The sequence below is a fragment of the Thermobia domestica genome, chromosome 13 (genome assembly GCF_964235325.1).
Source record: "Thermobia domestica chromosome 13, izTheDome1.hap1.1, whole genome shotgun sequence".
Classification (NCBI taxonomy): domain Eukaryota; kingdom Metazoa; phylum Arthropoda; class Insecta; order Zygentoma; family Lepismatidae; genus Thermobia; species Thermobia domestica.
In genome coordinates this window covers 192500504-192525660 of record NC_137466.1, presented here as the reverse complement: position 1 = coordinate 192525660, position 25157 = coordinate 192500504, and positions in this window count along the sequence as shown.

Genomic DNA, 25157 nt, shown 5'->3' with positions numbered 1-25157 from the left:
AACGTAGGTTAAATTGTAAATTGCGTAGTTTTTGGACTTAAGAGTCTTAATCCCGGCGAAATTAAAATACCGCTAATTTTACAGTAATTATGTGATATCTTCAAATAGATAAAAGATAATCGAAATGTGGAACAAGAGCGCCCTAGACAATATTATTTTACATGAGATACCGTTATCACGACTCACTTATCTGCTTTCGATTTCGAGCTATTTTGAAAATCGGCATTTATATTCGCGTTTCTAAACAGCTGAAAACGGAAAGCCACTAGGTGACTTGTGATAACGGTACCTCACGCAAAATAATATTGTCTAGGGCGCTCTTGTTCCACATTTCAATTATCTTTTATCTATTTGAAGATATCACATAATTACTGTAAAATTAGCGGTATTTTAATTTCGCCGGGATGAAGACTCTTAACGTATGACTATAGGTAACATCTTTCAGCAAACGTATAACTGACCACGTATGTTTTATAATACTTTCTGTATAAATGTTCTATCTTTACGTACTTTTCGTACGATAGAAAGAACTGTATATAAGTGTCAGGATCTCATATAAAGATGAACGTATATAATAATCTAAGCCTATATAGATGACTATGTAACATACGTATACGTAATATACAGAAGGCTGCTAGATGTCAGACCTTACCCATCCAACAACAACATGATGTAACATCTAATAGCAGTGCGTATGTATTATATAGATAACGTATGCTCCCTACTGATTTCTGTAGTAAGAAAGAGAATTCCGTATATTTGTACAATATACCACTGTCCGGATAACGGATTTCTCTCAGTGTGCTCGTTTGAATTGTACTGGGAGTCCAGTTTTAAGTTAACTTATGACAATGCATTTAAATTGTCCTGGCTCTCGCCTTTCATGATTGACACAGTTCGATTATTTCCATTTCAGAGTAAGCTTGATTCCGACCAATGCCCGCGGTGAACCTTCGACGTCATTACTACATTCGAATTATTAGCCCAGGTGCTATACTCTTTGAGATGGCATCCCGCGCTTCTGATGCAGAACACCTGCAAAACAACGCGAGGCGACACCAAAATGATGTACAGGTTGCCACTCGTCCTTAACGAATGAGAATAATCGAAAGCACAACGATAACACTGGCCAAGTTCTTTGTTGCAACGGTATACATCCACGAACTTGTAACGGCTACAACCGGTAAGTACCGGTATATGCAATACAACATCGAAATAACAGAGACACTTCATTAATTATAAACTTAGAGAATTATTCTATAAGAGTATATAGTATTATTAAACTAATATAGACAAATTTAATTACATGTATTAATACAGAACAGTTTATATACCAAATGTGTGACAAATGTAGTAATATTCTTATTTTTCTTTCAGGTCACGGCGTTCGACGTAAGCCACAAAAGATTTTAGGATTTAGCTTTCTGGGCTTTCGGCATCTAAGGCCATTTAGCCCCTCACGTTCTGAGGGATGACGTCCCTCGACAAGCATACTATCCGGGTAAAGGAAAGGAAGGAAGCGGCCTGGGACCTATAAATTAGGCACCACCCAGGCATTAATCTGGTGTAAATGAGAAAAATCTCATTCAGGGTAACTGGCCTGAAAAAGCGTTTTACACCTTTTCGACCGAGTGCCCTCACCGGTAATCGAACCCGAGACCGCCCACACCGAAGGCGAGGGCGTTAGCGACTACGCTACGCGGGGTCACTAAGCCACAAAAGACTTCCGGCGCAGACCACATCTCCGATGAGTATTCCGATGGAATCCTCAGGTAAATATTAAGTTAGGTTTCAAGTAAGTATTCACCAGGTAAGTATTAAGTTAGTAAAGAACAGTTTACTGTAGGTATTAGGTCGGTCTTCCTGTCTGGTAAGGTTAGGTTAGGATATGTCAAGTGTAGCATGAAAGGTATTCTTCCTGACATGGTGTGTTAAATACGACATGCTGTCCCTGACGTGTCTACTCGGTCTATAACATGCATCTTTATATAAATACTTCTTATACAATATTTAAATTTCCTTCTTTTCTCGTATAATGCATATTATTAACACGTTTGCTTTAAATGTCATTGTCAATCTCTCTTTTATTCATATAACTTTAATCCTATCTAGGTATTTCTGCTTACTAGCCCATATCTTAAATCTTCATAATATGCGGATTTCATTAGCTTCCATTTTTCTTTGTTTTATTACTTTCAGGAGATATAGACGGAAGAACATTAAGTTGAGTACACATATATCCCAATTGCAACTGATGAGCAAGGTAATGTGATAAGTACCTTGTCATTAATATTAACGTGTGCTACAAATGTCAAAGTGAAATAACTAAGAAACTTTTTTATGTTTGGCGGCAAAGTGTAGCTCATCTGAAATTTGTAACACCGTGTATTAAGACAACTCAAGGATGAACTTTACTAATCTTCTTAGGATAAGAAATGAAATAATCAATTTCTTTTGGATATTTTCGACATCACATCACAAGCTATCGGGACTTGAAATGGTTTTAACTATAAAATCGTAATGGCACAGAAACTTAACCATTATGACTATCCAACATCGTCAATAAATGTAATACTCACTGGTAGTTCAGCTTCGATGATTTCCAATCGATGTCATTTCACTATGCGAACTTAATTCCAACCCCGAGTTCACTCCCCGAAACCTCTTTCCGGGATTCGGACGCTTCCTGGTTGTAGCGTAGAGCTTAGATCAGGTCTCGCTTACGAAATGCCTTACTTTGTTATTTCCGTATAAGAAAACTTCCTATAACTGAGATGTGATGCCTACGTTATATGTTTTTATTTTCCTAAACAAATAGTTTGAATATCGCTTTCTTGTTTTACAATAAACAAAATAAATTTATAAAATACATGTTAGGATTCTGGGTACTTTAAATATACAACTCGTGCTGATAAAAATAGTATGCCAAGAACTTAGGTAAACTCTAAATTATGTAGATCCTATATGCATCATGGTTGATGAAATGTGGGAACCTCGTAAATCCAATACCTTTCTAGAATCCTATTTTTGACATTCCGAGTTCCATTGCGATCAATAAATATCTAACTTATTATGTAACAGGACATCCTAAACAGCTAGTTTTGGGTCTAAAAATGTAATTTTGGTAAAATTATCACTATTTAGTTAACGATATTTTCTTATTTTATCGTAATTTACACAAATTGCAGTATTCGGTTTTGTTTCGCTTTTCTAATGTGACAACTGAAAACATTTTTCTTTCTATCTATCTTTCTTCCTTAGCCATATCAGATTACAATGATTATGAGGCAGCTTAGAGCTACGGTTACTATACAACGGCTAGACCAGGTGTTATGGTTAACACAGACCCGGTGTTACCGGTTTGACACAAAAAAAATGTGAATATAATACAGCATTGGAGTTAAAGAACTAGGTAAATGAATGAAGGAACGCGCAAACAGGAACAGAACCATACTGTCCTTTTAATATATACCCCATTTTACTAGTAACACTGAAGCGCACGTGGTAAACGGAAGTCATTAAGGTACTAACATAGATAACTTTATTACTCGTCAGTGACCAGCCAAACCTTTCATTTGCTATGAACAATGACTTATCAGAGGTATCACAGCCATCTCAAAGCCTTATGTATCAGATACTTTGTAGATACAATATACTTTTGCCAGAATTGTAATTTAAAGCGTTTACAGGGATATCATAAATATCTAGTAACTATTGACAATTTGCATTAGTGTTTATACTGGACTATGATTTCAGCTTTACTTCAGCTTTATAGTTTGGACATTTATACCAAATAAGAAACAACGAATTATATTGTCTGTAATCTTTCACATAAGTAGTTTTATAAGCGTATGGAATTTCTGGCGAAATTTACATTAGCACAAGTGGTGCTTGCTGTTTTCAATTTTCTTACACTTACTTCTCGATGTATTTCAACCCAGAAAGATCATGTCAGATACTTGATCTCACCACTATCGTTTTAATAATTTGCTTCGAAGTCTGGAGTTCAAGTAGCATCAGATATGTGTAAAAATTTAACCCAACTTGGGGTAACACAGATACTTATCAATTTAATGGAAATATTTGGAATTGGAAACATGTCAGATGTCTGGGTTGGCAACAGTCAGACGGTGACCGCAACGTTGGTCTCCTGGTATAGTCTATGAGGACAAACTCCGTCCGTATTACATACAGAACAGTAGAACAGCAGTGAGCAGTGAACTGAGCAGACGGTGTAGTGTTCAATGAGCGATCTCTCTGATTTCCAAAGAGGGCTAAATTGTTGGTGCTCGATTATGTGGTACAAGCTTGACGAAATTGGCAAATGTGTTGCATTTGTCGCGAGGGGTAGTGTCCAAGATGATGATGAGCTACGAAACTAACGGCAGAACTACATAGCCGAATAGGAACAGTCATCGGAAGAAAACCCTCAGTGACAGGTCCTGTCTCTGCGAAATTAAAATACCGCTAATTTTACAGTAATTATGTGATGTTTCCAAATAGATGAAAGATTATCAAAATGTGGAGTAAGAGCGTCCTAGACAATATTATTTTGCATGAGGTACCGTTATCACAAGTCACCTAGTAGCTTTCAGTTTGAAGTCACTTAAAAACGCGAAAATAAATGACGATTTTCTAAATCACTGGAAATCGAAAGCAGATAAGTGAATTGTGATAACGGTATCACATGTAAAATAATATTGTCTAGCGAGCTCTTGTTTCACTTTTCGATTATCTTTTACCTATTTGAAGATATCACATAATTACTGTAAAATCAGCAGTATTTTAATTTCGCCGTGATGGGGTCTCTTAATATGGAAGTTGCATTTTTCTCAGGTGTTTCCATTAAATTGATACGTATCTATATACTTATGTTTATTGATATTCCTTTAATACAATATTAATAGATTTCATCTATTTATTAGTACTAAAGTACTAATGCTGACATGGTAATTAAACTGTTTTATATTTAGGCTACTTTTCAAGATTAACCCTTTATTTGGCACTGTTGCTTACAAACAACATCGCATTCTATTGCGTTATCCGCATGAATTATAACTTCTATGATAATTTAATTGGCATTTTTGCTTTCATACAATATTCATATACATGACTTGCGGATCATTTGTTTAGATATTTCTAATCTTCGTCAACAGGGGACAGTCAAATTTAGCATTGTAGAAGCTTTATCTCCTACGTTCCGGGAAAGGTGTATTTATTTATTTGTGGTTTCTTGCTCTGTAAGAAAATATTTCAACGAAACTGCTGATAAATAATTACTAAAAATATTCTTATGATATTTGACCATAATAGGGCAATGCTGCTCCGTAGCAATACATAAGACCTATTTTATGGCAATGTTGCTTTGAAATAAACGTCCTGTATTTTGTACCCAAAGTACAAAAATACTTTAAAAATTACGGAATTATGATCAGGAAGACATGGTTCAACCATAGAAACAAACTAAATATTTTTATTTTAATGCTATCAATGCTTGCCAATTAAAGGGTTAATCTATAATTTTCAAGTCTCAAAATAGATGACGTCCTTGTTTTGACCCTTTTCTTGAAGTAAAGACATTTTATGTGCAGTCCAATGCATCATTCTTTTTTTTAAAAATAGATCATTCCGCTCACTCCATTTAGCGGTATGTAAACGTGACATTTTTGGCGCAGTGACTGGATCTCATGGCCTTCGCTGCAAGTACTTCATGGAATTTACGAATTTACAGAAAAAAAAATCTTAATGTGAATGTGATGTTATATCCAAGATGCAAACAAAGTTGATATAAATATAGATCCATACACCGACGTGATTGGCGCCATTTTCTTTTCAGCGTTCTTATAACATGGACAGGTAAAGCACAACATAGTTGACATGTAATCTATTATAGAGAAGAAGCAGGTTCGTTGCTTAAAGTAGTCGTCCCGCAGACAAAATAGAATAATGATAGCTAATTCCCAATATGAATTTCTGCAGAAGTGAAGTGAAAAGAAATATTTCAGTTTAACGTCCCACGATTATGGTCTTTGCGCTAAGGAAGACGCGTGATTAAGGCAAGTAAATGATGGTGGGTAGAATTGGTGAAATGAGAAAGTAGCAGGAAACGGAAGTACCCCGAGAATATCCACGCACATGATGTTATCCACCACAAAGTTACTTGGTCGGGGATCGAACCAGGGATCCTACGCATCAGAGGTAAGCTCTTTACCACTGAGCCACCCGTGGCCCTTATGAATTTCTTTAGACTAATGAAGCAAGAAACATGTAAATCCATTGATATTCACAAATTCTTTATTTTTGCATTCCTCTGAGATTAGTTTTTTTTTTTCGTATAAAGAGGTTGTGATATATTACTTCTTAGGCATGAAGAAAAATGAAAATGGAATGAAATCTTTAAGTTTTACGTCCCACTATTATGCCGACTAGGCTAAAGGAGATGATGATGATGAGAAATGAATAAAATGGTCGAATGAAGAAAGTGCGAGGAAACGAAAAACTCCGAGGAAATCCACGCACACGGTGTTTGTTCACTACAAAGTTCACTTGGAGTGAGCTGGGATCGAACCAGAGACTCCAAGGACCAAAGGTGAACGCTCTACCACTGAGCCACCGTGCCCCCCCCCCAATAAAAAATTTAAGACAGAACGAGTGTCTATGGCGCTAAAAATGACGTCGTTCTTTGCCAGTCTGATGTAATTGATAGCTTTTAATCTGCTGTTATAGATTATTTATTTATTTATGCACTGCTTGATTTCTGTCGACAGTGACGCACATACTACCATATAAATAACATAAAAATAACGCTCATAATAATAATAATAATAATAATAATAATAATAATAATAATAATAATAATAATAATAATAATAATAATAACAAGAAGAAGAAGAAGAAGAAGAAAAAGAATAGAACATCAACATGAAATATTGAATGTTCAGCCTTCGTGCGAATAACTCCTATGCAAAAACGAAGACATTACTTTAGAACGGTAGTATTTACGCAAGTAACATACCAACGCATTAATAATCATTATAATAATGATCATATCGACTATATTTCTTAATTTATGATTAACATAACCAGAAGTTGCGGAAATGCATTTGTAGGCCAGAGCTTGAGCACTGACTCAATTGTCCTTGAAGTTATAATAACAGAGAGACTCTAATTTTAGACCGGGCTGTGCCTGCTTATTTCTTCTACACGATTTCAACGGAGCAAAAACCAGTTCCTCAATTCAGACAGAAATGAATTAAGCCACCCGTTCAAGCATGTTATTAACAAACGTTTATAACATTAAAATATAATTACTCTGTAGTTGCTGTTAAGAAGAAGAAGAAGAAAAAATACTAAAAATCCTGGAAGACTATGTTACATCCTTCCAGAGGTTTATGACAGAGTCTGAATACTTATACTTTCTTTGCTTCCTGGTCAAATCACACGTTTGCACACAGATCGTAAAACAATATAGAAATTGTGAAAGAGGTCTTAAAAATTTAATGATAAGTGTTGGAACTATAAATATAACTGGCAACTATAGCATTACATCCAAAAATACCATCAAAATCTCAAAACGTAAATGACACCGTGTTTCCGGTGTTTGATGGCTCAGCTACGCAACGAAACATGAATAAGTTTAGATTAATATCACGGAATATATATCAGCACCCTCTCCGCACAGAACATCCACCATATGTAGCTTTCTTGTAAAACCTTCGCTGTACCACTTTATTATTCAGTGTTGCAAACTAAGGACGCTAAAGTATCACAAACGTCCAAATTTTGGGAAGGCTTTACAAGAATTATGACAATTGAAACTGTCGAGGCAATGCACATCCGAAGTACCTTAGTACATGATATGACCTATTTTATCTAAATGAAAGCATTATCTTTTCTAAGGATAAACTATCACCAGGTTTCAATTGTACGTGTAACTGAAAGAGAAATGTTCTGTCATGAAGGAAAAATAATGAGATGCTGCTTTTTTTCACAAAACTAGCTCACTTTGGTAGTATATTGTTATCGTGTTGTAAGTCCATTGTATTTTTATATCTAATTTTTCGTTTTCATCGTGTTTCTAGAATTTTGTGTATCAAAGCTGCGATGCAATACTGTTTAAATAGATTTGCTGGTACTTTTCATTTCACCTTTTTAGTCTAAAACGTTAAAAGATATTCATCATTATCAGTGGCGCATTTAAGGGGAGCTATCGGACTCAAACCGCCCCCCCCAATAAATGTGTTAGTTTAGGAAGGAAAATGAATTTCATTAAAATTTATCGGCACACAAAAGGAAAAATATAAGTGCTTATTCAAGTATTGTGCATAATCCCCCCGAAAGAAAATCCTAAATACGCCACTGATAATCATAATAGCTATTCTGTCATTATTGGCAGGTCACTTGCCACAACTGGGAAGCTTCCATGCTTCACGGTCTTCCGTTAACCTCTTCGTCTTCACCAGTGGCGTATTTAGGGGGCTTCCGGGCTTAAGCCCCCCTTCCTGAAATTGTAATTACTATATTAAAGTAAATGGAATATCTTGCAGAATTTTCACATTTCCAGGAACAAAGTTAACAAAGCCATCCGAAACAAAATCGTAAATACGCCACTGGTCTTCACATATGATTTTTCTGTTTTGATATCGTTCATTGATTGTAATCTCCTTCTCCCCCTCCCATCAAATTCTGTAGTACTTATATGTACTTTCTTTAAAAGAAAAAAATGAAAGTACAGTGCATCCGCCTTATGTAGCTTTCTTGTAAAACCTTCGCTGTACCTTAAACCCTAGCTCTTTGCCCTAGACCTTGATTTTGGCTTTCAAATTGAACATTTTTTCTTCCTTTTTTACATTCTTCATTTAGGAAAAGATATGGCGGCGCCGCGTTGTGGCGAAATCTTCTGTAAACATTCCAAGGCTGTAGAAGAAGATGTTCTGTCGTCTCTCTGAACCCGTAGGTGTAGATAGACAAATAGCAAAGCATAGAAGAAGATGCAGTAACGGCGGTTGCTGAAGCAGTCGGAAGGAAAGATGGCCTTCAATGGAGCGGCGTTAACTAAACGTCATCTACACAACTTACACTCGTAAATAAATTATGAAAACAACACCTGTTTGTAACTTAGTCATATCTTATCAGTATACTTTGGTTAATTTAATGTAGGCTATTATTCACAATGGTGAAAAGTGACTCTAAACGTTAAGCCATATTAATAACTTGTTACGTACTTCAACAGAGATAATTGTAAAATGATTTCTTTCACTTAGGATGCACTTAGATATAGACTATGTTGAGACATTTAATCTAAATTCTAAATTCAACAGTGTTATTAACATTTATCGGGGGAAAATATACAAAGATAAGATGTACCGATCAATATGTTTCATTAAGTTGAACAAAATTGTATGGAAAATTACAGTATTAAGCAAAATTATATGAGAAATTACAATGTTAAGCAAAATTGCATGGGGAATTACCATGTTAAACAAAACTGTATGGGAAATTACAATGTTGAACCAAATTGTATGTGAAATTACAATATTGAATAAAATTGTATGGGGAAATTACAATATTGAACAAAATTGTATGGGAAGTTACAATGGTGAACAAAATTGTATGGGAAATTACAATGTTGAACAAAATTATATGGGAAATTACAATGCTGGACAAAATTGCATGGGGAATTACCATGTTGAACAAAACTCTGTGGGGAATTACAATGTTGAATCAAATTGTATGTGAAATTACAATATTGAATAAAATTGTATGGGGAAATTACAATATTGAACAAAATTGTATGGGAAGTTACAATGGTGAACAAAATTGTATGGGGAAATTACAATATTTAACAAAATTGTATGTGCAATTACAATGCTGAACAAAATTGTATGGGGAAATTACAATATTGAACAAAATTGCATGGAAAATTATAATAATTGAACAAATTTGTATGAGAAATTACAATGTTGAACAAAATTATATGGGAAATTAGAATGTTGAGCAAAAAGAAGTGTGGAAGGCTTTGATGGTAGAGTGAAAAATTGGACTTGCGGAGGCAATGAGTTGTCTTTATTAATAAAAGCAACTTTATCATTGATTAAATCAACACAATTTGAATATTTATTTCAATGAAAGTTTAATGAAAAAAATACTAGAGCTTATGGATTTGAAAAGCGAGAGACATGATGATTCTTTCAATTTATATTTATTATTTTACCAATATTTTTTTTCCATACTCACTTTCTCATATTACTCCATTACTTTTTCCAAATTATGCCTACATGGATTGAAATTTATATTGATAATCATGGTTGGCGCCATGTATTAATTGATACGTGCGCATAAATTTAATACTATAAAAATGATGACTCGTCTGGAAAATTTGGTAAAGAGTAGAAGTGAGGCCAGTGGTGTGGTTCCTATGGGCCAAAAACACCACACCTGCTGACATTGCAAAGGTGTAAGGGAGGGCTAAATTTCGAAGCAACACTGTGTAGGGAAGTGGTATCCTGCCTTCAAAGAAAGACATACCAATATTGTTAAGAGTCTTCATCCCGGCGAAATTAAAATACCGCTAATTTTACAGTAATTATGTGATATCTTCAAATAGATAAAAGATAATCGAAATATGGAACAAGAACGCCCTAGACAATACATGAGATACCGTTATCAGGACTCACTTACCTGCTTTCGATTTCCAGCCATTTAGAAACTCGGAATTTATTTTCGCGTTTCTAAACAGCTGAAAACGGAAAGCCACTAGGTGACTTGTGATAACGGTACCTCACGCAAAATAATATTGTCTAGGACGCTCTTGTTCCATATTTCAATTATCTTTTATCTATTTGAAGATATCACATAATTACTGTAAAATTAGCGTTATTTTAATTTCTCCGGGATGAAGACTCTTAACTCCAACCCTCTACACAGAGGTAGACCCAGTACTTCAACCACTGACGTTGAAACGACTAGAGCAACCCTTCTACAGCCATGACCTAACCCTAGTGACTTCCACTTTTTCCCCTGTTCTAAAGCAAAAACTGGCTGGCTACCAACATCTGGCATGTGATTATGTCAAAATCCCTGCCTCATGATGGTTACGAGAACTTGACGCGGATTTTTAGCAAAAGGTATAGAGAGCTTAGTTTGCCGCTATGATAAGCAGTTGAATAAAAACTGTGATTACATCGAAGGTTATATATACCTTATCCTTCTATTGTAACAGGAAGTGAGAGACCTATCATTTCCGGTAACAATACTGAATCCACACTATACTCTCGAAATCTACCGTTGCCTCACAATGTGGAACGAAACAAATTTTCTATTGTACGCGTTCCTGGCATAACTATGACCAAACATGAGTAGTTTCAAGTTCAATCACCTCAGATGTTTTACGTACAAAAATAAAGTCATACTGTGAATTGTCTTCATTGACAAGTCATTACATCTAAGATGTGCCCTTGTACTATAAGGACAATGAAAGTACAGGGACAAGAACGAATAAATCTGACGCAACTTATAAAACATTAACAATCTTCTGTTGTGGCATTGACATACTGCCACAAGATGTGCAACATCGTTAACATCTAAAGAATATAACCTTAACACTCCCTGAGTATTCAGGATACTGGCTATGTACTAAGATAGTATCATTGATCGTAAAGGTGTAAATCTATTGCTTAGTTATTACTTAAGCATTGCAACTAACTCACTTGAATTTAAAAAAAAGAAGAAAAAAAACTGAATTGGTTAAGTTTTAAGTACCTATAAAACAGATTTACTTTTTCTCAATGATGCGTTTAAAATAAATTTCAAAATTCGTGAAAAGGTGTGCCAATTGCTGTATTGATTTTCTTTGACTCGTATATGAAATGAAATCTTTGAGTTTAACGTCCCACGTTTATGCCTGTTCGGGTAAGAGAGATGATGATTAAAGCAAATGAATGATAATGGAAGAATTTGTGGAATGAGAAAGTGCCTCGTACCTCGAGAAAACCCACGGGCACGATGTTGTCCACCACAAACTTACTTGGGTGGGAATCGAAGCAAGGACCGCATGCACCAGAGGAAAAGTGCTGTACCACTGAGTCACCGTGACCCTTCTTTGACTCGTGTAACCCATTATATGATGTTTATTCTTAGGGGTATCTCTCACAGTAATTTTTCTTGCTATAGGAACATGCAGTGTGCGAATCCAGTATAGTTTGATTTTTGACATGGGCAGAATTGCTCACGAGATACAGCTTTCCCATTGGAGATAGATACACTTTCCGAGTCGAGGTATTACTTTATGATACCTTTCCGACATAAGAAAGTCTCAACTCTTGCCCTCAAAGACTTAAATCAGAGGCGTAGGGTCCATGGAAACTATGGAAATACTCCGCCCGTGTAGATAGAACAATGCACTAAATGTTCAAAATAACATATATCAGAGACGTAGTGTTCGCAGAAACTTTGAGTAGTGCTACTTCACCTGAAGAAACAGAATATAATCCATTAAATATTCAGAATGTTGTACAGGGTGTTTCAAAGTGTTGGGAGTTTACGAGTATTTGGGAGATGATTCCTGACACCAAGATAAGACAAAAAGTATAGACCAATCTGGGTACACAAATGCTTCTTTTCGGAGTTATAGGCTGCCGAAAACATGAAAAAAATGAACTTTAAAGGTCTATAGCTCCAAAACTATGGGACCTATCGTAGTCGGGTCAAGACTTTACTTAGGAACTAATATGTGCGCTATCCAAAAATACATGTTTCAGAATCCCGCGGTACTTTCGCAACAATTTTTGAAGAAGGGGTTTGGTTACGGGCATATAACTTGAAGTACTCACTAAATACCTCTATAAAAACTGTTGTAGAAGTACCACAGGATTCTAAAACTTGGATATTTGGATAGGGCACGTACTAGTTTCTAAGCGAAGTCTTGACCCAACTACGGTAGGTCCCATAGTATTGGAGCTATGGTCCTTTAAAGTTCATTTTTTCATGTTTTCGGCAGCCTATAACTCCGTAAGGAAACATTTGTGCACCTAGGTTAATCTATACTTTTTTTCTTATCTTGGTGATAGGAATCACCTCCCAAACGTTGTCGGTGTTGTTTTGTAACACCTTGTATATCAGAGGCATAGTAGCACTTCTTCTGAGTAAAGAGAATAATGCATTAAATCTTTAGAATAATATATATCAGGGACGTATGTCCATAGAAGCAGGAAGTACCACTTCTCCTGAGTAAACAGAATAATGAATTAATACAAAGAATGCAATAATGATTTAAGAAAATGTATAACATTGTATTAAATATTATGAATGATGTATTAAAAATAACAGATATCCTAAGTGAAAAAACCCACGCTACTGCACTGATTTTTATATTTGTTTATACAACTCAAATAGCATAACTCACTTACAATCAGTGATGATTTACGAAGGAGGCCCGGGGACAAAATCCTCCCCGGAATTATGAAATTCTCTCCGAGTATATTTCTAATCGTGCTAAATGTGGGCTAGCATTATTTTGGCAGTACTACTTTCACTCCTGTGTTGGAAGTCCTCCTTGGGGAATAAATATCCTGAAGGTACCACTGCTTATAACAGATAGGCTCTATCTATTCGGAAAGTGAAGGATTGGATATGTTACAATGCTCTTATCTTACAAGGAACGGACATGAACGTGTCATCCGGACATCCGAATCAAACCTAGTCCATTTGATAAACATGACAAAGGTATGTTCATGCACAAAAAAAAGTTGCCATGGACAACGAAGTAAGTCCCTGGGGCCCATTAACCCTGTTAGTATAAAGAAAAACGTAGACTCGCAGTAAAATAGCTATTGCATCAACACTGTTCATTGGAAAGTCATGGTTTATAGTTCATTCTCTTCAGCATAAAACAAACTTTCCAGAGGTGCTATGTATGGGAGCTTGTATACCAATACACGCTTTCCCCTCACACCTATTCTGTCTATCAATACAAAACTTGGTACACACATTTTTTATTCCCTATAGTGTTTTTCGAGATGCATTTGGATTGTATACTTTACCCGGGGCCACTCCAGAAGTGTCCAAAGTTGATGAGAGGGACTTCTGGAGGGAATTTTTCCGACATTCTCCCAATTTTACCTGTTCAAGTACGTCATGGGTTCCAATACATAGCACCTCTGGAAAGCTTGTTTCATGCTGAAGAGAATGAACTATAAACTATGAATTTCCAATGAACAGTGTTGATGCAACAGCTATTTCACTTCGAGTCTATGATTTTCTTTATACTAATAGGGTTAATGGTCCCCAGGGACTTACTCCGATGTCCATGGCATCTAATTTTTTGTGTATAAACGTATCTTTGTCGTGTTTATCAAATGGACTAGGTTTGATTCGGATGTCCGGATGACACGTTCATGTCTGTTCCTTGTTAGTTTAAATGATCACATCACTCTTAATAGGGAATATCTAAAACTCACATTCAATTTACTGTTGGAGTAACAGTAGACCATACACACAGTTTGAGATAAAACAGTTCTGACATAAGGTTGCCAACTGTCCGGTATTTTACCGGATAGTTCGGTTTTTGACCTCCTTGTCCGATGTCCAGTATGACCTCAAAACCGGACTTTAAATGTTCGATAATTTTTCCTCTTATTAGTCCTATTTCTGTTCTACTCAGATTATTCTGGAGTGACCAAAGGAATCGTTTGTCGATGAACATAGTTAATTCAAAGCGTATAATTCTCTTCGATATCGACCGCTCTGTCGTGCGCGTAATTTGCCTAAGAGTTGAATGCAGGAAAATTTACAGAACTTATCAAAACCTTTAAAGGTCAATGAAAGTATATTTTCAAGAGCGCAACTAGCACTGCTTCATTCTTCCAATTAAATAATGCATCCAGATCTAGTAAAAGTATGTAGGCATTATGAAACATGATCAGCTCCAATGAAGGTGGTAAGACTTACTTTTTAAATATATTTTGTGCATGCCATAATTATATTTGTTTTTCTGTTGTAAAAACTATGTATTAACATATGCCAACATATTGGACCGAAATCTGGAAGTTGACATATACAACTTTATCCACACATAACTCAATGTATTAATAACCATATTAGCATGGGGGCAATTTGAAAAGTTTTCTTATAATAAACTTAACCATTTGATTTTAGGTAGAGCAAATAATTAGTTAAGATGGATGGTTATAATTGTAGAAATAAAAGTAGAGATATCAGATCAGAAAATTACCCAAAATCTGGTGCTGTGGCCTTACGTTAAAATTTATAATAACTGTCATAATGAATTTTGAAGATAGGATAAGAATTAAACGAATTTCGTGACAAGGTCGAATAGTAACGTGCGATATCAAATAGTAACCAGCATTGTACTCACCCAGATTTTGACGAGTGAAGATTTTTGAGATGTCGATCCTTCTAGTCAGATGGTCACTTCAAAACTCTTCTCGAGTTCCCTACTCTTTTTGTCCACCTACCTTTTCTTCCTAGTTTTGGTAGCGTCATTTCTCCGCTTACCATTACATTTTTAGAATTACCTCATAACGTGAAGTAGGAAGTGTTGTTATTTCCTTGATACATTGCTACATAACATAATTTTATATTTCCTATTTAAAAGAATGTTTTAACTGGACATAGTTTTAAATTATTATGAGACTTCCTTAATTTCTTTGCACGTGTGAATGACCTACAGCACCAGACTGGGGATTGAATTTTATTTGCATTTAATATAACAAGGTTTACAAAATATTGAAGCCAAAACCAATAAAATATTAACCGCCCTTCACCAAAATGCTTTAGTCATATTACAGTATTATTGATGATAGACTACAAAAATTACATGTGCCGACTCAATCGAAACTGGAACAAGTAAGTTCAATAAATGCTTCAAAAATCACTAAAGCTATTAAATTCGGACTCCAAATCGCTCAATTTTATGCGAAGTGACCTCTTTCAGGTTGTTCGTTTTTTTTTTTTTTTTAAGCGATGATGTCACAATTTTATGAGTTACATTTTCAAAAGTTGGCAGCCCTGTTCTGACAACATGATATGGAGTGTTCAGAGCACAAATAAACTAAGTCCAATTACCGAAACTGCAAGGTAAGAGACATAACGATTGTACGGTACGATTTGGAACATTATAAACTTTTTAGATTATAGGTGTAATTTACAATGTACGAACATTAATCTTATAAGTTCTGAAAGGAACTTCAGAATACTGTAAAGATCTTAAAGATGAAATATGTGTGTGTGTACAATGTCCAAACATGAACTTGATTCGCTTGTACACTGAACCGCTTGTGATATGTCAATTTTCATCTATATTCACTTATTTGGCCTACTTTGGCCCTGAATTGATTTAATAGTCAATTAAAACCACCTATTAAAATAAATGCAATAAATTGCCTTTTTGCACTGGTAGACAGTGTGTCTTTGGTAGATGGTGTGAAGTTTTGTTGATGCGCACAAGAGACTATGTTTGCTATTACCATTGACACTTCGATTAAAAGGAATAGTTTTAGAGAACTTCTTGAACCTAAGCATAAATGGAGGACTGACCTGTCTGACAGGTTTAAATGGCTGAAGAATTAACACGGGTAAAGCATTCGTATACAATGTATATTGTGTTCTTACTACAACATACTTGGTCCTATTTGACACTAAAAGTAGGTCAATCTTCTTTCTCTTATATAGGCCAATATGTCGTCTGTATTTTGCTTCACACTTGGAACTCACAAACTACTTGAAATGCATTCATAATATTAAGAACAGACGTAGTCAGATTACAAATTTTCTAACAAGTTCTGAGTTTTAAATGTAACTAAAAACAACCTCATTTAGTGTACAATCACTGGCGCAAATCCCGAGGATGAGGGGGCATGTCCCCCCAATCTTGGACATATCCCCCCCCAACAATCCGACTTTAATATTTTTTCCTAAGTAGAAATATATCAATTATAAATATGCATGTATTCAGATTTCAGAATGTATTCACGGCACTGATTTGTAATAGTCTACTGATATGTACCACTACTTCATCTACATCGCCTGATATCTAATATACAACAAGTGCACCTCAGCAATCAAATTCATCTACCGTAATATGAAAAATGAAATCTTTGAGTTTTACGTCCCACAGTTATGCCGGTGAGGCTAAAGGAAACGGTGATGATGAGAGATGAGTGAAATGGTGGAATGAAGAAAGTGGGAGGAAACGGGAGAACCCCGAGAAAACCCACGAGCACGATGTTTGTCCACCACAAAGTTCACTTGGCGGGGGCTGGGATCGAACCCGGGAACCCAGGCGCCAGAGGTAAACGCTCTACCACTGAGCCACCGCGCCCCTACCGTAATATGAGTCTCATCTCCCCTCTCCCCAGAATGAGCCTCAAATCTGCCCGTCTCCCAATGTTGAAGACAACTCTATTCCCCTGATCCTTCACATCATTGTTTTTCAACTTCATAAATATTTTGAAAATCGCTTTTCATATATATATATATATATATATATATATATATATATATATATATATATATATGTGTGTGTGTGTGTGTGTGTGTGTGTGTGTGTGTAGAGAGTCAGAGAGAGAGAGATGGGAAGAGTCTTACCTGCTCCCCTCCAATGTTGAAGACATATTTGCGCCTCTTATTAACAGAGGAAAATCATATTCACGAAGAAATTAAATGTGGACTAAAAGCAGGGAATTCGTGTTACTATTCGGTTCAAAATCTCTTGTCGTCGCGAATTCTGTCGAGGAATTTGAAGCTTAAAATATACAAAACGATAATCATCCCTGTTGTTTTGTATGGCTGCGAAACATGGTCACTTACTCTGAGGGAAGAACATAGACTGAAAGTATTTGAGAACAAGATCCTGAGACGAATATTCGGACCCAAGAGGAACGGGAATGGGGAATGGCGGAAACTTCATAACAAGGAATTACATAATTTATACGGTTTACCCAACATTGTTAGGGTCGTCAAGTCTAGGAGGCTTAGGTGGGCAGGTCATGTAGCTAGAATGGAAGAAAGTAGAAACGCTTTCAAAATCTTGACTGGAAGACCAATCGGAAAACGACCATTAGGAAGACCTAGGCGCAGATGGGAGGACAATATTAAGATGGATCTCGCAGAGATTGGAATACAAAGTAGAAACTGGATCCAATTGGGTAAGGATAGAAGTCAGTGGAGAGCTTTTGTGAACGCGGCATTGAATCTCCGGGTTCCATAGGCCATAGAGTTAGTTAGTTAATGTACAACGTACTATTTTGCATACTGTTGGCTGTGGGCTTTATATACTATATTAGCGTTAATTACCTCACTTCGTTTGGTTAAAATAAGAGAAATTAGTAATATGATCCGTTAGTCAGTCACTTTTTAGTATTACTGAAGCGCTCTCTGATAGACGATGTTTTTTGTCTTAAAACACTAGGCTGAATTTTGATTTAAACGACATCGTAAATGTTACTGTTCATCCCAGCGACACCGAAAACTATAGGTTCGACACTAATATCGGTCATTTTCGATAATTTATATATATATATATATATATATATATATATATATATATATATATATATATATATATATATATATATATATATATATATATATATATATATATATATATATATATATATATATATATATATATATATATATATATATATATATATATATATATATATATATATATATATATATATATATATACATACATATACATATATCCCTCCCCTAAGTTTCATCGTCAAAGTGAAATGATGAAACACATATCAGGCCAAAACCTCATCTACGTTGAAAATTTGATCGAGTTCGGTCGGGTGGTTCAAGAGTTATTAAGTCACAAACATTTTTATACAGTATATAGAGACTAGCCTTTGACTAGCTGGGGGCTCCGCCCCCAGACCCCCGAGTCTGTTCGGCCTACGGCCTCGCATGTGTTATCTATCGGCCTTTGCATCAACTATGAATTTGTGAACTTGCTCTTCACATTTCCAGAATCTGTCCATCCGGGGGATTCGCTCCCATACATTGTCTTTTCCCGGCCTACGGCCTTGCACCTCTTGAACTCATAATTCTATCGTTTCTTTTCTTATTTCAACTATCTAAAAGATAAGATTTTGTATCCCAAGAAAACGACCATTTAAATAGCATGCGAATTTCTTCATTCCCGTTTAGACCCTTAAAAAATTAAAAATATTCACTTCTGGCAATTTTCCTGTCGGTTAGCCCTGGAAGGCTACAATCATACCAGATTTCATCATTCTAATCCTGTCGGAAGTACCTTAACATTTTGGGGTGTAGAAGACGTCCCATATAAATAACATGGGAAAGATTTTTCAGTTCCCCATAAAACCACTCTAAAGTTGAAAATTTTTATTTCTGATGATTCACTTAGGTAACACTAACGAAAACGTACAAGCATACCGAATTTGAAGTTTTTACTCCAATTCTAAGTACCTAAAACATGAGATTATAGGTCCAAAAAAGGCTCGTTTAAATAACATGGGGTAATTCTTCATCCCCTCTTTAGACCCCCTAAAATTTAAAAATATTAACTGTTGGCAATTTTCCTGTGGGTTTATCCCGAAATGCTACAATCACGTCAAATTAAATCATTGTAGCCCTATAGGAAGTGCTCAATAATTTGGGGTTGTAAAAGGTGTCCCATATAAATAACATGGGAAAGATTTTTCAGTCCCTATAAAACCACTCTAAAGTTGGATTTTTTTATTTTTACTGATTTAATTAGGTAGTGCTATTCGAAAAAGTACAAGCACACCGAATTTCAAGTTTTTATTCCAATTGTAAGTACCTAAAACATGAGATTATAAGTCCAAAAAAAGCCCCATTTAAATAACATAGGGAAATTCTTCATCCCCTCTTTAGATTCCCTAAAAATTAAAAATATTCACGTTTGACAATTTTCCTGTGGGTTAGTTCCGGAAAGCTACAATCATGCTAAATTTAATCATTGTAACCCTATAGGAAGTGCTCAATAATTTGTCAGCTCATGTAGTTTTATATATAACTAGGATTAGGATTATAATTATCAAAATTATCAGAAGTGGCTACTCGGTTCCTTACGTTGAGATGTATTTTCTCATGCTTTTGGATGGCCCTAACTCCAGAACTATGCATTTCCCTCTCACAGAGTCACAGAGTCCATATGAACTCCTCCTCCCCTCATTACTTTGATGTTAGAAATGTAGTTTCACTGTATATCGGTTTTGTTCATTAATACCCTATGTATATTAAGAAATAAGGAAAAATGTGTATAAAATTTAACAGCATACAATATAAATAAAGCAAATATATGGAAAGGATATAAGATGTAACTGTTCAGAATCTCTTAGCGTAAATGTAGGATATTAGCAAGTATCCTGCATGACCCCTTCCTTCACGCAGCACAACACAGACACAAAATGTGCACCTGAAGTCATCCACTACCGAACTCTTGCACATACTCCTGGTATTTTCTAAATAACAAAGTAATTACACAAAATGGATTTTTATTATAAATGTGAATAACTGGTTATTGACAAAAAATAAATTACTATTGAAAAATTCACTGTCAGTGGTCCAGTAATGTCCAAATTTTACGAACTGAAACGTTAGCTCAAAACAATTAAATAATATTAGCTTTGCCAAATAATGAATATTAAACATTTTTGTATATTGTCCGCTTTTGAAAACCATCATTCGAGCACATAGAAATTTCAAAATAATCCCATTACATCGCTTATCATTCTGCATCACTACATAAACAGATTAAAAGACAACTAAAGAGCGACTGACTTGTTTTGCATGTTTGAGTAGCATTAACAAGTACTTATTACGTAAGTCTCGCCTGTATGGTCTGATTTTACCGTTACTGTAATTTACGTCTACTTTACCAATGAATAAGGTATATTTGAAATTTAAATCACTAAATGAACTGCGTAAGCTGCTTTGCTGCTGCCATATTACCACGTGTTTGTGTGAAAAACCATTGAAAGAAGTACTACATGCACCCATCTACATACACAGTTGGCTCAAATTAGTTGCATCAACTGAGTCGATTATGCATGTGATTATTCTTTTCAAGATACTTGAGGAAGTACAAAGCAAAGATTTTTTTAAAAAAAGAAAAAAAAGTATCCATTATGAAAATAGGCGTAGAAATATAGACTCAAGTAGCATAATGAATGACTTCATAAGAGATGATTAGGCTTCACACTAGAATAAAAATAATTCACCTTAAAACACAATTTATGTATAACCAGGGTTGGAAATTATAGGGGACAGCGTCTCCTTAGTAAGCTGAAGTGTTTGTCGTAAAGAAGGAAGAATATCAGTCGTTATTAGTAAAAAATGGGAAATTCGGATGGCGACTTTGATTTTGTTTGGCTGTTGTTTGTTCTGCATCACACGCTACCGTTTTCGTTGGTCGCCCACGAAAGTTTCCTTTTCCCCTCGCTTCCCGGTCTTGTAGTCTGGTGACGTACCCCGGTCAGTCTGAATGTATTAATGCTGGAATTCCATTTCCACCCTTGTTTATAATACTTCATAATATGAGAGTATTATGTTCGGACTTCATATAGATTTGTTGTTAGTAAGCTGCGGATATTTAGGCACTTAAAACAGGAAAGACACAAAAATCAGTAAAACAGTCCCTTTCGGTTTGGAAATTTTGATCTTCAAGACACTCCTCGCAGTGGGCGACCAATTACAGAAAATGTGGATAAAATTCTGACAAAAGTTGAGCAAAATCGGTATGTAAACAGTCATGACACCGCCATTGGAGAAAGCTGACTCAAAATGGTTCTTACACCTTAGTTGCATACAACCCCCATAACTTTAGTGAATTTCGGGTTGCAGCATGTTTTAGGATAAGATTTTCTCAGGGGTTGCAGGAATCGCTTTAATTTTTAAAAATTAATTATTAAAAAAAAATTAAATGGATAAACCTTCCGTGGGAATCGTTATTCGATTAGTGAAAACAGCGTCGAGATATGACTAACAGTTCTCGTTATAATCTCGTACAACCCTACAAAAATGAATACATAATACACTTATACAGATCAAACTAAGGACCTTGTTTTAAGTCGGTTAAATAGGAAATCGTTAGATGACAAGTTATGCTACTAATAATACAATCTCTTATCTGTCCAAGATATCAGATATTCACAACTAAAGCATTCCATTATAATTATTTGATTTGATTTTGAGTTTAGCGTCCCTTTTAGCAGCGAGATTATATGAGACGTGAACCTATAGTTTTAACGTGAGTTCAGTCCACATGAGCCTCCACTAGGAATCGAACCTCGATCTCCTACGTCAAAGACGCGTATGCTAACCGCTTAGCCAGAATAAGGAATAATACAGTAAATTACACGTACATTGAAATGATCATAGAGACGGACATAGAAATCAGGGGTAGACGATTAGAACTGCAAGGATTTCAAGAAACAAGACACATTAAAAACTATATATAACGCAATCGTTAAATCAAAACTAGAATACGCTGTCGAAATCTGGAACCCTGCAAGTAAAAAATATAGCCGCAAAATAGAAATGATACAATCAAAATTTGCAAGGTACTTAGTTTTCAAGGAAACAGACATATATCCTAAATTTGAAACATATCAATGTTTAATTAAACAACTGAACATTGTATCCCTCGACAGTAGAAGAAAAGTTCGGTTATTCTGCCTTCTATATACAATTTGAAATAACAAAATCCAAGTGTCGCAATTACTTGAACTTCTGAAATTTAAAGTTCCCAATGTCCGAAAGTTGGCTTATTTCACTATAGAACATTAATAAGAACAAATATGATGTAAAGCTCACCTATTTGGAGCATGTGTGACCTCTACAACAAACTGTGTGTGGTTGATCGAAGTTTTGATATATTCAGAATGTCCTTCAGTAAATTTAGAAAAAGTAGTAAATTCTTTAAGTTCCAGAATCGATTATTAACCACTCATTAAAATTATCACTTGTCTGTTTATTCTACTGTTGTTACGTTTGTCTGTTTTTGTGAATACTGTAAATGGGTACCTTTACCTGTAGTATTCATTTATCTAAATAAATAAATAAATAAATAAATAAATAAATAAAGGATTAACGTGGGAAATGTACCACCAGTGGTCGCTCTTGAGGAAGTCACATTGGTAAAAATTAAACTTCTAGCAATTCAAACTAAAGGAAGAAAATTATCTAATATTCTAATTCCTAGCTATGAGAATTAGTACATTAGGAGAGTTTCGTTTCATTATTTTGATGCGATAAAAGTTTAATTTTTATTGATGTGACTTCCCTCAGAAGCCGCCACTGAGTACCACGTGTACTGCAATAGAGAATCATTCTAAAGCCACAATACTATGATATGAACTTAGCCACGAATATATTATTTTTATCAACATGTGATTATATCGCAGCAAATTAAAGACAAGCGAATTGCATAATCGAGATACGAAGCACTCTTCTCACTCGTTTTACTTTCGCACGTTGTTGACGGAGGTTTACAGTCGTTACACACACAAGACAAACATTAACATCAGTTAAAGTTCAAGGTTATCACACTTTCTTCCGTGTGACAGAAATATTGGTAGCGGATTTCTCAAGGTGGGAAGATTTAGTCCCACAACTTACACACAGAAAGCCAAAGACGTGCACGAAATATTGGGATAATTATAATACAGGTAGTTGTAAACTTATGACCACTCACACTTACGACAGATTATATATGTTAGGTTATGTAGTTATTATTACAAGCAACCTAAAATAATAATAAGAGAAATAATAATAATAATCATTCACCAGTTTTCGGCACGTAACATGGAACTAATTACCGATACCAAGCCATACAACAAATACCAGCCAAGTCCAGTATTTTAAAATGATAAATATAAACGATATTGGGATCGAGAAATCAGAACAGGTGTAACAGTACGTGAAAACAGACGCGACATCACTATTATCAATAAAATGGGCCAATAATAGATGTAGCTCTAATAGATGTAGCAGTACCATTGACTCTACAACATTCAGTACAAAAATAAGCAAATATAAAGACCTGGCAGACGAAATCAAGAAGCTATGGAAATGTCGAAAAGTTACAGTAAGACCAATTATTATTTCAAGTACAGCAAGTGTCCCTAAAACTATTGTGACACAATTTGAACAGATAAACGAAAGCATCTCCTAAATAATCTGCAAAAATCAGTAATACTAGACACCTCACATATGGTCAGAAAGTTCCTTGGAGGAGAAGAACTTTTCAAACAATTTGCACTTGCCAGAGACGGCCGTGAGATTACTAAGCTGAAACACATTTGAACCGAGAAATAATAATAATAATAATAATAATAATAATAATAATAATAATAATAATAATAATAATAATAATAATAATAATAATAATAATAATAATAGATAAATGACTAGTATAGAAATTGATTTTCTCTGCATTTACTTCCAAATCAAACCCATGTCCCTGCAACCGTTTAATAAGACCTCTGAATTGCATTCTACGTATTATTCTCGTATCATCCCCTATTATATTTGCATTATCAATATAGGCCAAGTCCGCAACCAGAGGGGGCAAGGGGGTCCTGGCCCCCCTAAACCTTTCGTGACCCCTCCAGACTTCAATACAAAACACACAATTTAGATATTTGTAAGAGAATTTTTAATGACTTGGCCCCCCTAACATATTCATGCCCCCCCAAACTTCTGTGGCTGATTTCGGGCCTGGTATAGGCCATAAGTTGGTGACTATCATACCATTCAGCTCTAGGTCCTGATTGTTGTCTTTGATTTTCTTTATAGCGTACTCCAGAACAAAATTGAACAAAGTTGGAACTTCATAACGAGGAACTGTACAATTTTAAATCATTTACCAATTATTGTTAGGGTCATTAAGTCTAGAGGGCTCAGGTAGCCCATCATGTAGCCAGCATGGAAGAAAGTAGGAACGCTTTCGAAGTTTTAACTGGAAATCCAATCGGAAAACGTCCATTAGGAAGGCCTAGGTGCAGATGGGAGGACAATATTAAGATGGATCTCGCAAAAATAGGAATAAAAGATAGAAACTGGATCCGGGTGGCTAAGGACAGAAGTCAATGAAAAATTTGTAAACGCGGCATTGGGTTTCATAGACCATAGATAGTTTG